The 12,095-nt window shown below is 39.2% G+C and overlaps 1 pseudogene; it reads left to right on the forward strand.

Annotated features, from left to right (window-relative positions):
* The first annotated feature begins 2,103 nt into the window (after positions 1-2,103).
* LOC127690765 (uncharacterized) overlaps positions 2,104-12,095 on the forward strand; it is a 31,126-nt pseudogene continuing 21,134 nt past the window's right edge.

The raw sequence follows: 12,095 nt of genomic DNA on the forward strand, positions 1-12,095 counted from the left end.
CACTGAAAATTCTTTAAAAAATTAAAGTTGAAGTACTAAGCCAGAATCCTAAAGGTCCTGTGTAATTCCAAAGCTTGAACACTTCCAGAAATATGGTATGAAGTGCTGGTCAAATATTCATCTGAAGGCAGCTTCTCTGCACACCCTTCAGGATGAAGAGCTGTGCCTTGCCCTCTCCCATATCTGTCCATCACCATAGGTTGAGGAGTACTCCTAATGAAACTATTCATGCTAAGGAGTAATCTACTCCCTTACCTATTTTGGTCCAAATCATTCTTCTACAATTCAAGGCTGGAAACCATTTTCTCTCCCAGAATGTTAAGTGTTAAAGAAAGAGACTCTAATGACTTTTGTGTCCCATGGTATACAGGCTAGTCATTGCCAGAAAGTCGTATTTTCCAGTAGTCACAGAGCTGAACATTATGAATGCTCCCCAACAAGGCTAGCATGTTCTGGTTTCAAAATCCACATTGAAATGTGCAGCTACCTATGTGCTAAAAAACTCTTTCCTCAAAATAACTGGCTGGCATGCACTCTGGGAGGCAAAGGCAGGCAGATTTCTAAGTTCGAAGCCAGCCTGGTCTACAGAGTGAGTTCCAGGGCAGCCAGGGCTATACAGAGAAACCCTGTCTCGAAAAAACCAAAACCAAAACCAAAAAAACAAAACAAAACAAAACAAAACAAAAATCCAAAAAAAAAACTGGCTGGCAACAGCATATGCCTAGGACTTTTCAGGCACAGTCTATGGCAGGCCTCCATATTTTAAAGACACCAAGCAACCAGGACAAATGCTACTGTTTGTGAATCACACAAACAGTAACAATAGATCAAGGACTCATTCCAGGCTTGACAGCCTCACTTCACTTTACCATAGGACTGTCACCCTGAAACCACATCACTGCGGTTTCTGACACACAAATCAATGGCACCTCTTAGATGTTCCTGTGTAGACAGAGCTGGCCCTGAAATTAGGTCTGCCTCTCAGATAAAGGAGCCATGGAAGCAGACAGGAGTACTAAAGAAACACCTGATACTGGACTGACTCTGCCACTTCCAGAACCTGCCAGGTGAAGCAGATCCCCTAACTTCTCAACCACCCTGGTTGCTGAACTCATTGTTAATTTCCACCTTGTGGGACCTACAAAGAGTATTGGCTTCAAGCGGGGTGGACATCTTAGCCGTTTCTCGGCCTCCTTGCTTGAATTATCAGCTTAAATACAGTCTTAGGTATCTTATGAATACAGGATCATAGTTCAAAACCCAAAAGCTTCAAGCCTGGGACTGGGAACTCAGAAAGGTAGATAGTGGAGAAGGGAGAGCTAATAGAACTACCGAGCAGCAATCCAATGTTCCTGTTGACCTTTGCTCACAGAAGCCTACTTTGTCTGTGTGTATTGGAGAAAGGGAGAATGTAGGATTATATCTTTTCAAGAAGGGACATAAACTTTGCAATTTGATATTCCCTTGTACCTTAGTTTCTATATGGCCAAGGAAGATTTCATTGTAAAAAATAGGACTGTAAAACAGAGATTTCATGAAAACACTTATCTGTATAAACTGAAACAATGTCTCCCCTCTAGATATGTAGACAATAAAAATATAATCCATCCTGCATAAAATTAAAGGTACAGGAGAATAATTGTGGTCGCTGGGAAGCAAGGCATCCTGGGAACTTGGACTGTAAGTTATATGAATGGACTGCAGAAGTAGATTTATAATGTTGAATCTCCCTCATCAGAGGATCCTAGAGTTTTAGATCCTAACAAAGATGAGCTACCCATGCCAAAGCCCTGAGAATCTCTTCTCATCCAAAACACTTTACTTATAATGAAACAGAGAAAATTCCCTAGCTTTGGAACATGAAGGCTCCAAGAGCTATCACCAGAGTCAAAAGAAAGACTCCACAAAAGGGCTCCTCAGAAACTGGTCAATATGGGGTAAGCTCCTTAGCAGGTAGGCAATGGTACTTCCCCATGACATCAACAGTGGTAACTTCCCTGGACAATCCCCTGTATCCAGGAAAACCCTAGAATCTTCTGTGATGTGACCAGTGCTGTAGTGACACCAGCTTCCTGTGGGGTATTCCTTCAGAGCCTACTGGGTTCAGAAGCCGGCATGCTGTCCATGCTGTGCAGGATATTTCAGAGGGAGAATAGAATACAGACATAGACCAGGCCTAGGCAGAAGAGGCAGAAGGAGCCTGGCCTTATGCCATGTTGGGAAACAAGAAGGAGGAAAAGGTCATGGGGAAGGCACAGTGAGTCCTGGCAAGGGTCAGGGAGCTTCTTGGAGGAGGTGGGTTTAAGCTGGTCCTTCCAGGAGTAGGGCTTATGACCTGGATCCTCAATATTACTCAAAGGCAGACACAGAGTAAAGAATTTCAGATGATTAGTTTTGCAGAGACCCAGGAATTGACAAGCCTGCAGTTGCTTTGCTGAAAGTTCTTAATTTTCTCCTCAGTGGCAAATTATGCCTGGGGAAGCGCTATAAGAATAGCAAAATATTGCTGTCAAGATAGAGTGTTGAAGGTGTTCATCCTCAATAGTTTGCTGTAGATTACATGAGCATTTGATGCCAAGGACAGAGAGGAATATTCCCTGTTCATGAATCAAAATCTCAGTCATTTTTGTATTGAACATACAAGATGTGGCCTGATTCACAGTCTAGGTTAGTTTAGTAGAGTGTGAGCTCACATCACACATTGTAAGAAGCCTGGACAGGTGTTGGCTTGTGGAACATGCTAGTTGCTAGTGTTATGGTCAATCTTTTTTGTGCTAAGCAGTATGGACTAAATACGTTGTCAGATATGAGCTGACAATGCTCTTCATTTATTCTAGCCTGGGCCAGCTTATGCATTTCAGGGCTGGGGGAACTGCAGTAGTGAGTGAGGCATATGTTTAGGTTGGTGGGAACAGGGACATCGCTGAGGATTCCAGCTTGAAGATGATTTACTGTTCTTTCAGGGATTCACTGTGTCTCTAGAATTTCCTCTTCTTTGGGTTTATGTTTGGGACTAAGCATAGTTTCTTTATTCCCTGTCCTATCATCTCTACAAGTTTACTAGTGTTGATCTACCTACAGGGTCTGTTGGGAAGGCATCATCAGAACCCTCCACCATCAATGAGGACGAGCAGAGAGTGAAGAGGTTGGACAAGCTCAAAAGGGATCTCCAGAAGATGGAAAATGAGGGGGACGAACTCCGGGGAATCCTGGCCCATTACAGTAACAAAGATTTGAACAACAGGTAGTCATTGTGCCCAGTTCTTTGCTGACTCTCTTGGGCCCTCTCTGTTCACCCCAGAATTACTCTTATCACAGGCAGCTACAGCTCCAGACTAACTTCATGCCCAAATTCACTCTGCTGATTGGATTTTCAACACAGAACTTGAAGTTCAGGTAGGAGTGAGATGGGGTCACAGGCTCTTCTGATTCCTCCAAAAGCAGAGCAGAGGCGGTGACATGAATCACAGTCTGGGGGTCAGGGGAGTGGTGGGAGCTCTCATCCTGCACCTTAAGAAGCCTGGACAGGTGTTGGTTTGTGGGTGAGGCTAGGTACTGTGGGTTTATGGTAAATCATGTATGTAATTAGGATGGAGGTGCTTTGGGTACAATTGGTCCTGTCAACAGCTAGAGGGGCCTGGTCCCACGTGCAGCTTCTCATTGTGTCTGGATTGGCTGCAGGTCATCGCTGCTTTTCTAAAATTTTGTACATGCTACTGTAAGATGATGCCACATCATTGTATTTATGAGGCATCTGATTGTGTTTGAGTGTGTGTGTGTGTTCCAGTTATAATGTACAGTGTGTGGAGTATAATGGGGCCTGAGGTTTTGCCTGACTCAGTTTCCAGGTAATAATAGTGATGAGGCCAGGGACCCTCACATTGAGCAGCACAGCACGTGACCTCTGTGCTCACTTTGGGTGTGCACTGAAAAATCCTGGTGTGTGTTACAAGCCTTTCCTTGTAAATACTGATTACAACCTTAGGGAATTTATGCAGCAATAGAACCAAGGATTGACAATTCCTTATCTAAAAACTAGAGAAGAGTCATCACAGGATTAAGGTGGACCCAGCCCTGTGGCACAGGCTTCTGGAAATTTCTTGGAGAGCTAGTCTATTCCTTCAGGCCCTCTCAGGGGGCTAAAGCAGGTCAGCTCCCCTCCTTTACTTCTCTGGCTCTACTGGTCCCAGGCCAAGAGTAATAAATTTAATAAGTACCTAGAAGAACCAGTACCCAGGAGCAAGGGTGTAGCATATATGGGCAGGGGTAGTTCACAATTCAGCTTCAATTGACGTAATACTTGTATCCTTAGTTCGCATGCATAGCCTTAGAAGGACTTTTCCATCACCAATCCAACCCCCCAAAATGAGATATTCCTACTCTCATCTTGGAAAGGATACTTATTGTGATTGTCTGCCTTTGCACTATTTTTTCCAAGGCCAGCAACAGGCTGTAGAACTGTTCTTAAAATATGCAGCAGTAGAATGCTGCTTAGCATAATTATTATGTTTGGGTTTTGGTTAGAATTTTGACTGTTTGGGGAATTTGTTTTCTTTGCTTTTGTTTGACATTTTGGTATGTATTATCTTTTTGTTACTGTATTGAATTTGCTGTTTTGCTAAGTCTATATACTGTATATATTGCTCCCCACTTTAAGCTGGTACTGAATAAAATTAACATATTCTTATGAATGAAATATAATCTCTAATTTTTCTCTCATAAGAACCTACTGTATTCATGTGTGGTTCACAGTCCTCTAACACTAGAAGTATCAAGTGGGATTAGACATTTTTAAGTATCATGTGACCTAGGCTTCAAAATTAGCACAGGAAATTGGGCTTTTAATGTGGATAGTGTGTCAAACTCTGTGGATCCCAATGTCATGATGAAAAATGTATTCATGCTGTGTCTTTATAGTCATGAATTTTGCTACAGTTATAAAGTACTGCTCTGTGGATGATCATGCGGAACAACAATAGCTGAATCACAACAGTATTTCTCTAATACCTCCCAGGAAATAAAAATATTCACCTTGAGAACTTAGAAATCTTCTGCATCATAAATGGAGTGGTTTGAATAAAAATGGCCCTCAAAGGCTCATACAGTTGAATGCTTGCTACCTAGTTCATGGAACTGTTTTAGAAACACTAGGAGCTATGTCCTTGCTGGAGGAGGTATGTCACATAGGTGTGCTTTGGGGTTTCAAAAGCTCATGCCAGTCCAGGTCTCTGTCTCTGTCTTTGAATCTGTCTCCCTGTCTCTGTGTCTCTCACTGGCTGTTTTTTCACTCTGTGTCTGTCTCAGTCTCTCCCTCTCCCTTTCCCCCTCCCTCCCTCCCTACTCCCCCATCTCTCTCTCTCTCTCTCTCTCTCTCTCTCTCTCTCTCTCCTCTACCTCCACCATGTGCGTTCTTCTACTTCTCTATTGCCACGCCTGCCTGTATGCATGCCTGTCGGCCTGCTGCTTCTCTCCCCACCATGATGATCCTGGATCACCCTCTGAAAGTGTAAGCATCCAGCCCTAATTAAATACTTTGTTTATAAGATATTCTGGTAAAGGTGTCTCCTCAAAGCAATAGAATACAGCAAAAGAAACTCTTAATCACTTGAAGTGTCAGCCTACAGGATGGAAGAGAAATCTTCACCAAGAATACATGTAACAGAGAGTTTCTAAATAATATGATGGTGTAAAGGACTAAACTCCAGGAAACCTGCCATGTTAAACATTTAAACATTTTATGTTTAAACATGTCAAAATGTTCTACAGCTGGACACCTCTATAGCTACCTTAAATTCCAACTCGATAGCATCAATGCCAATCCCAATTACAATTCTAGTATTTGCTGCATGCGAAGCAGCAGTAGGATTAGCTCTTCTAGTAAAAGTATCAAACACATACGGAACCGATTATGTACAAAACCTAAGCTTACTACAATGTTAAAAATTATTATTCCATCATTAATACTTCTCCCATTAACTTGACTTTCTAGTGCAAAAAAAGTATGAACATATGTAACCTCCTACAGCTTTTTAATTAGTCTAATTAGCCTGTCAATTTTATGACAAACAGACGAAAACTATTTAAATTTCTCACCTATATTTTCCTCAGATCCACTATCTACCCTATTAATTATTTTAACAACTTGATTATTACCACTAATACTCATATCCAGCCAAAATCACCTAAAAAAAGAAAAAATAATATATCAAAAGCTCTACATTTCTTTACTTTCCAGCCTACAAATTCTACTAGTCATGACTTTTTCAGCAACCGAACTAATCATATTCTATATTCTATTCGAAGCCACCCTCATCCCCACATTAATCATTATTACACGATGAGGAAACCAAACAGAACGCTTAAATGTAGGACTTTACTTCTTATTTTATACATTAATTGGTTCAATTCCCCTACTAGTTGCTTTAGTCCATATTCAAAATTTCACAGGCACACTCAACTTTACAGTTTTATCATTAACTACTAACTCCCTCAATACCTCATGATCAAATAACATTATATGACTAGCATGCATAATAGCATTTCTCATTAAAATACCATTATATGGAATTCACCTATGACTCCCAAAAGCCCATGTTGAAGCTCCAATCGCAGGATCTATAATCCTAGCAGCTATTCTACAAAAATTAGGAAGCTATGGAATAATACAAATCTCCATTATCCTTGATCCTCTAACCAAATATATAGCCTATCCATTTATTCTCCTCTCTTTATGAGGTATAATTATAACAAGTTCAATCTGCCTACGTCAAACAGACCTGAAATCACTAATTGCATACTCCTCAGTAAGCCATATAGCCCTAGTTATTGCATCTATCATAATTCAAACCCCATGAAGCTTTATAGGAGCCACTATGTTAATAATTGCACACGGATTAACTTCATCATTATTATTCTGTCTAGCAAACTCAAACTATGAACGTATCCACAGCCGAACTATAATTATAGCCCGAGGCCTGCAAATAATCTTCCCACTTACAGCAACCTCATGACTAATTGCAAGTTTAGCTAACCTTGCTCTCCCTCCATCAATTAACCTAATTGGAGAATTATTTATTACAATATCACTTTTCTCATGATCTAATTTCTCTATTATCCTCATGGGAATCAATATTATTATTACAGGTATATACTCAATATACATAATTATTACAACCCAACGAGGAAAATTAACCAACCATATAAATAACCTTCAACCATCACACACACGAGAACTTACACTTATAAGTCTCCACATTATCCCCCTAGTCCTATTGACTATCAGCCCAAAACTTATTACAGGACTAACGATATGTAAATATAGTTTAATAAAACATTAGACTGTGAATCTAAAAATAAGAACTAACCCTCTTTATTTACCAAGAAAGTATGTAAGAACTGCTAATTCATGCCCCCATGCTTAAACTCATGGCTTTCTTACTTTTATAGGACAAAAGTAATCCATTGGTCTTAGGAACCAAAAATCTTGGTGCAAATCCAAATGAAAGTAATAAACACCATTACATCTTCTATCTTATCTATTTTTATGATGCTACTTACACCAATTTTAATATCTATAACTAGCCTATCTAAACATATTAATTTTCCCCTTCATGCAACGCTATCAATTAAATTCTCATTCTTTCTAAGCTTGCTTCCACTAATAATATTATTCTACTACAATGCAGAATATATAATTACTTCATGACATTGAACAACAATAAATTCTATTGAATTATCAATAAGCTTCAAGATAGATTATTTCTCAATTATATTTATATCCATAGCATTATTTGTTACATGATCAATTATCCAATTCTCATCATGATACATACACTCAGACCCTAACATCAACCAATTTATCAAGTACATATTACTTTTCCTTATTACTATACTAATTTTAACCTCAGCTAATAACCTATTCCAACTATTCATTGGATGGGAAGGAGTTGGAATCATGTCATTTCTACTTATTGGATGATGATTCGGACGAGCAGACGCAAATACAGCAGCCCTACAAGCAATTTTATATAATCGAATTGGAGATATTGGGTTCATTTTAGCCATAACATGATTCTGCCTAAATATAAATTCCTGAGAACTACAACAAATTATGCTTACAGACAATAACAGTATGATTCCCCTTCTAGGTTTATTAATTGCAGCAACAGGAAAATCAGCCCAATTTGGCCTCCACCCATGACTCCCATCCGCCATAGAGGGTCCAACACCAGTATCAGCCCTACTTCACTCCAGCACTATAGTAGTAGCAGGCATCTTCCTACTAGTTCGTTTTCACCCACTGACATCAAACAACCCTTCCATTCTAACAATAATACTATGCCTTGGAGCCCTAACCACCCTATTTACTGCCATCTGTGCCCTCACCCAAAACGACATTAAAAAAATTGTAGCATTCTCTACATCCAGTCAGCTAGGACTAATAATAGTAACCCTAGGAATTAACCAACCCTATTTAGCCTTCCTTCATATCTGTACTCACACATTCTTTAAAGCTATACTCTTTATATGCTCAGGATCAATTATTCATAGCCTAAACGATGAACAAGACATCCGAAAAATAGGAAACATGATCAAAACTATACCATTCACATCATCTTGCCTTACAATTGGAAGCCTAGCCTTAACAGGAATACCATTCCTCACAGGCTTTTATTCAAAAGACCTAATCAGTGAAGCTATAAACACCTGTAATACCAACGCCTGAGCCCTATTAATTACACTAATCGCTACATCAATAACAGCCATATACAGCATACGAATCATTTACTTTGTAGTTATATCAAAACCACGGTTCCCACCAATAATCTCAATTAACGAAAACAATCCAGACCTTATCAACCCAATTAAACGTCTGGCATTTGGAAGTATTCTAGCTGGATTTTTCATCTCTTACAACATCCCACCAACTAACATCCCAATTCTCACAATACCGTGATACCTAAAATCTACAGCTCTAGCAATCTCCATTTTAGGATTTCTAATAGCCCTAGAACTTAATAACCTTACACTAAACCTTTCAACTAACAAAAAAAAAAAAAAAAAAAAAAAAACCCATACTCATCATTTTCTACATCACTAGGGTACTTTCCACTAATTATTCACCGAATTTTCCCCGCTAGTACTCTAATATCAAGTTTTAAAGTATCACTTAACCTCCTAGATTTATCATGACTAGAAAAATCTATCCCAAAATCCACTTCAACTATCCACTCCCACATTTCAAAACTGATAACAAATCGAAAAGGATTAGTAAAATTATATTTATCATTCTTAATTTCCCTTCTTCTAGTAATCTTAATTTATATTACTAGTCTCGAGTAATTTCAATAATAATAAAAATTCCAGCAAATAAAGACCACCCAGCAACTACCATCATTCAGGTAGCACAACTGTACATAGCCGCAACACCAATTCCTCCCTCTAACATTACACCTACATCATCAATCTCGTATATTAATCAATCATTTAAACTATCAAAATTTACCAACTCCACCTCACTATAATAACTTAACATATACATAATTAACAACTCCATTGACACTCCAACAACCAAAATACTAAAAACCATTCAATTAGACCCTCAAGTCTCAGGGAACTCCTCAGTAGCCATAGCAGTAGTGTATCCAAACACTACCATTATCCCACCCAAATAAATTAAAAACACTATTAGCCCTAAAAATGAACCACCAAACCCTAAAACCATTAAGCATCCTACAAACCCACTAACAATTAATCCAAGACCACCATAAATAGGAGAAGGTTTTAAGGCCAACCCAAGACATCCAGTCAAAAATAATAGACTTAAAACAGAAATGTAATTTATCATTATTTCCACACAGCACTTAACTGCGACCAATGACATGAAAAATCATCGTTGTAATTCAACTATAGAAACCTAATGACATACATTCGAAAAACACACCCACTACTAAAAATTATTAACCTCTCTTTCATCGACCTCCCAGCCCCATCTAACATCTCATCAAGATGAAACTTTGGTTCCCTATTAGGAATCTGCCTTATAATCTAAATCCTCACAGGCCTATTTCTAGCAATACACTACACATCAGACACAATAACAGCATTTTCTTCGGTAACCCATATTTGCCGAGACGTAAATTATGGGTGACTGATCCGATATATACATGCAAACGGAGCTTCAATGTTCTTTATTTGCCTATTTCTACACGTAAGGACGAGGAATATACTACGGATCCTATACTTTCATAGAAACATGAAACATCGGTGTAATCCTTTTATTTGCAGTCATAGCCACAGCATTCATAGGATATGTTCTCCCATGAGGACAAATATCCTTCTGAGGAGCAACAGTAATTACAAACTTACTGTCAGCAATCCCATACATCGGAACTACCTAGTAGAATGAATCTGAGGAGGGTTCTCAGTAGATAAAGCTACATTAACACGTTTCTTCGCTTTCCACTTTATCCTTCCATTCATCATTGCTGCCCTAGTAATTGTTCACCTTTTATTTCTCCACGAAACTGGATCAAATAATCCAACAGTCTGGGTTACCTCACTTAGTATGATGTTTTCTAGCTCCATCCATTTGCCTAAGAATTTCATGAATTCATTGTTTCTAATGGCTGAATAGTACTCCATTGTGTAGATATACCACATTTTTTGCATCCACTCTACTGTTGAGGGATACCTGGGTTCTTTCCAGCATCTGGCAATTATAAATAGGGCTGCTATGAACATAGTAGAGCATGTATCCTTATTACATGGTGGGGAATCCTCTGGGTATATGCCCAGGAGTGGTATAGCAGGATCTTCTGGAAGTGAGGTGTCTAGTTTTCGGAGGAACCGCCAGACTGATTTCCAGAGTGGTTGTACCAATTTGCAACCCCAACAGCAGTGGAGGAGTGTTCCTCTTTCTCCACATCCTCTCCAACACCTGCTGTCTCCTGAATTTTTAATCTTAGCCATTCTGACTGGTGTAAGGTGAAATCTCAGGGTTGTTTTGATTTGCATTTCACTAATGACTAATGAAGTTGAGCATTTTTTAAGATGCTTCTCCGCCATCCGAAGTTCTTCAGGTGAGAATTCCCTGTTTAACTCTGTACCCCATTTTTTAATAGGGTTGTTTGGTTTTCTGGAATCTAACTTCTTGAGTTCTTTATATATATTGGATATTAGCCCTCTATCTGATGTAGGATTGGTGAAGATCTTTTCCCAATTTGTTGGTGGCCGATTTGTCCTTTTGATGGTGTCCTTTCCCGTACAGAAACTTTGTAATTTTATGAGGTCCCATTTGTCAATTCTTGATCTTAGAGCATACGCTATTGGTGTTCTGTTCAGAAATTTTCTCCCTGTACCAATGTCCTCAAGGGTCTTCCCCAGTTTCTTTTCTATTAGCTTCAGAGTGTCTGGCTTTATGTGGAGGTCCTTGATCCATTTGGATTTGAGCTTAGTACAAGGAGACAAAGATGGATCAATTCGCATTCTTCTGCATGCTGACCTCCAGTTGAACCAGCACCATTTGTTGAAAAGGCTATCTTTTTTTCCATTGGATGTTTTCAGCCCCTTTGTCGAGGATCAAGTGGCCATAGGTGTGTTGGTTCATTTCTGGATCTTCAATCCTGTTCCATTGATCCTCCTGCCTGTCACTGTACCAATACCATGCAGTTTTTAACACTATTGCTCTGTAGTATTGCTTGAGGTCAGGGAAACTGATTCCCACAGATTTTCTTTTGTTGCTGAGAATAGTTTTAGCTATCCTGGGTTTTTTGTTATTCCAGATGAATTTGTTAATTGCTTTTTCTAACTCTGTGAAGAATTGAGTTGGGATTTTGATGGGTATTGCATTGAATCTGTATATTGCTTTTGGCAAAATGGCCATTTTAACTATATTGATTCTGCCAATCCACGAGCATGGGAGGTTTTCCCATTTTTTGAGGTCTTCTTCCATTTCCTTCTTCAGAGTCTTGAAGTTCTTGTCGTAAAGATCTTTCACATGTTTGGTAAGAGTCACCCCAAGATACTTTATACTGTTTGTGACTATTGTGAAGGGGGTCATTTCCCTAATTTCTTTCTCAGCCTGCTTATTCTTT

This window comes from Apodemus sylvaticus, chromosome 8 (assembly GCF_947179515.1).
Source record: "Apodemus sylvaticus chromosome 8, mApoSyl1.1, whole genome shotgun sequence".
Taxonomy (NCBI): Eukaryota; Metazoa; Chordata; class Mammalia; order Rodentia; family Muridae; genus Apodemus; species Apodemus sylvaticus.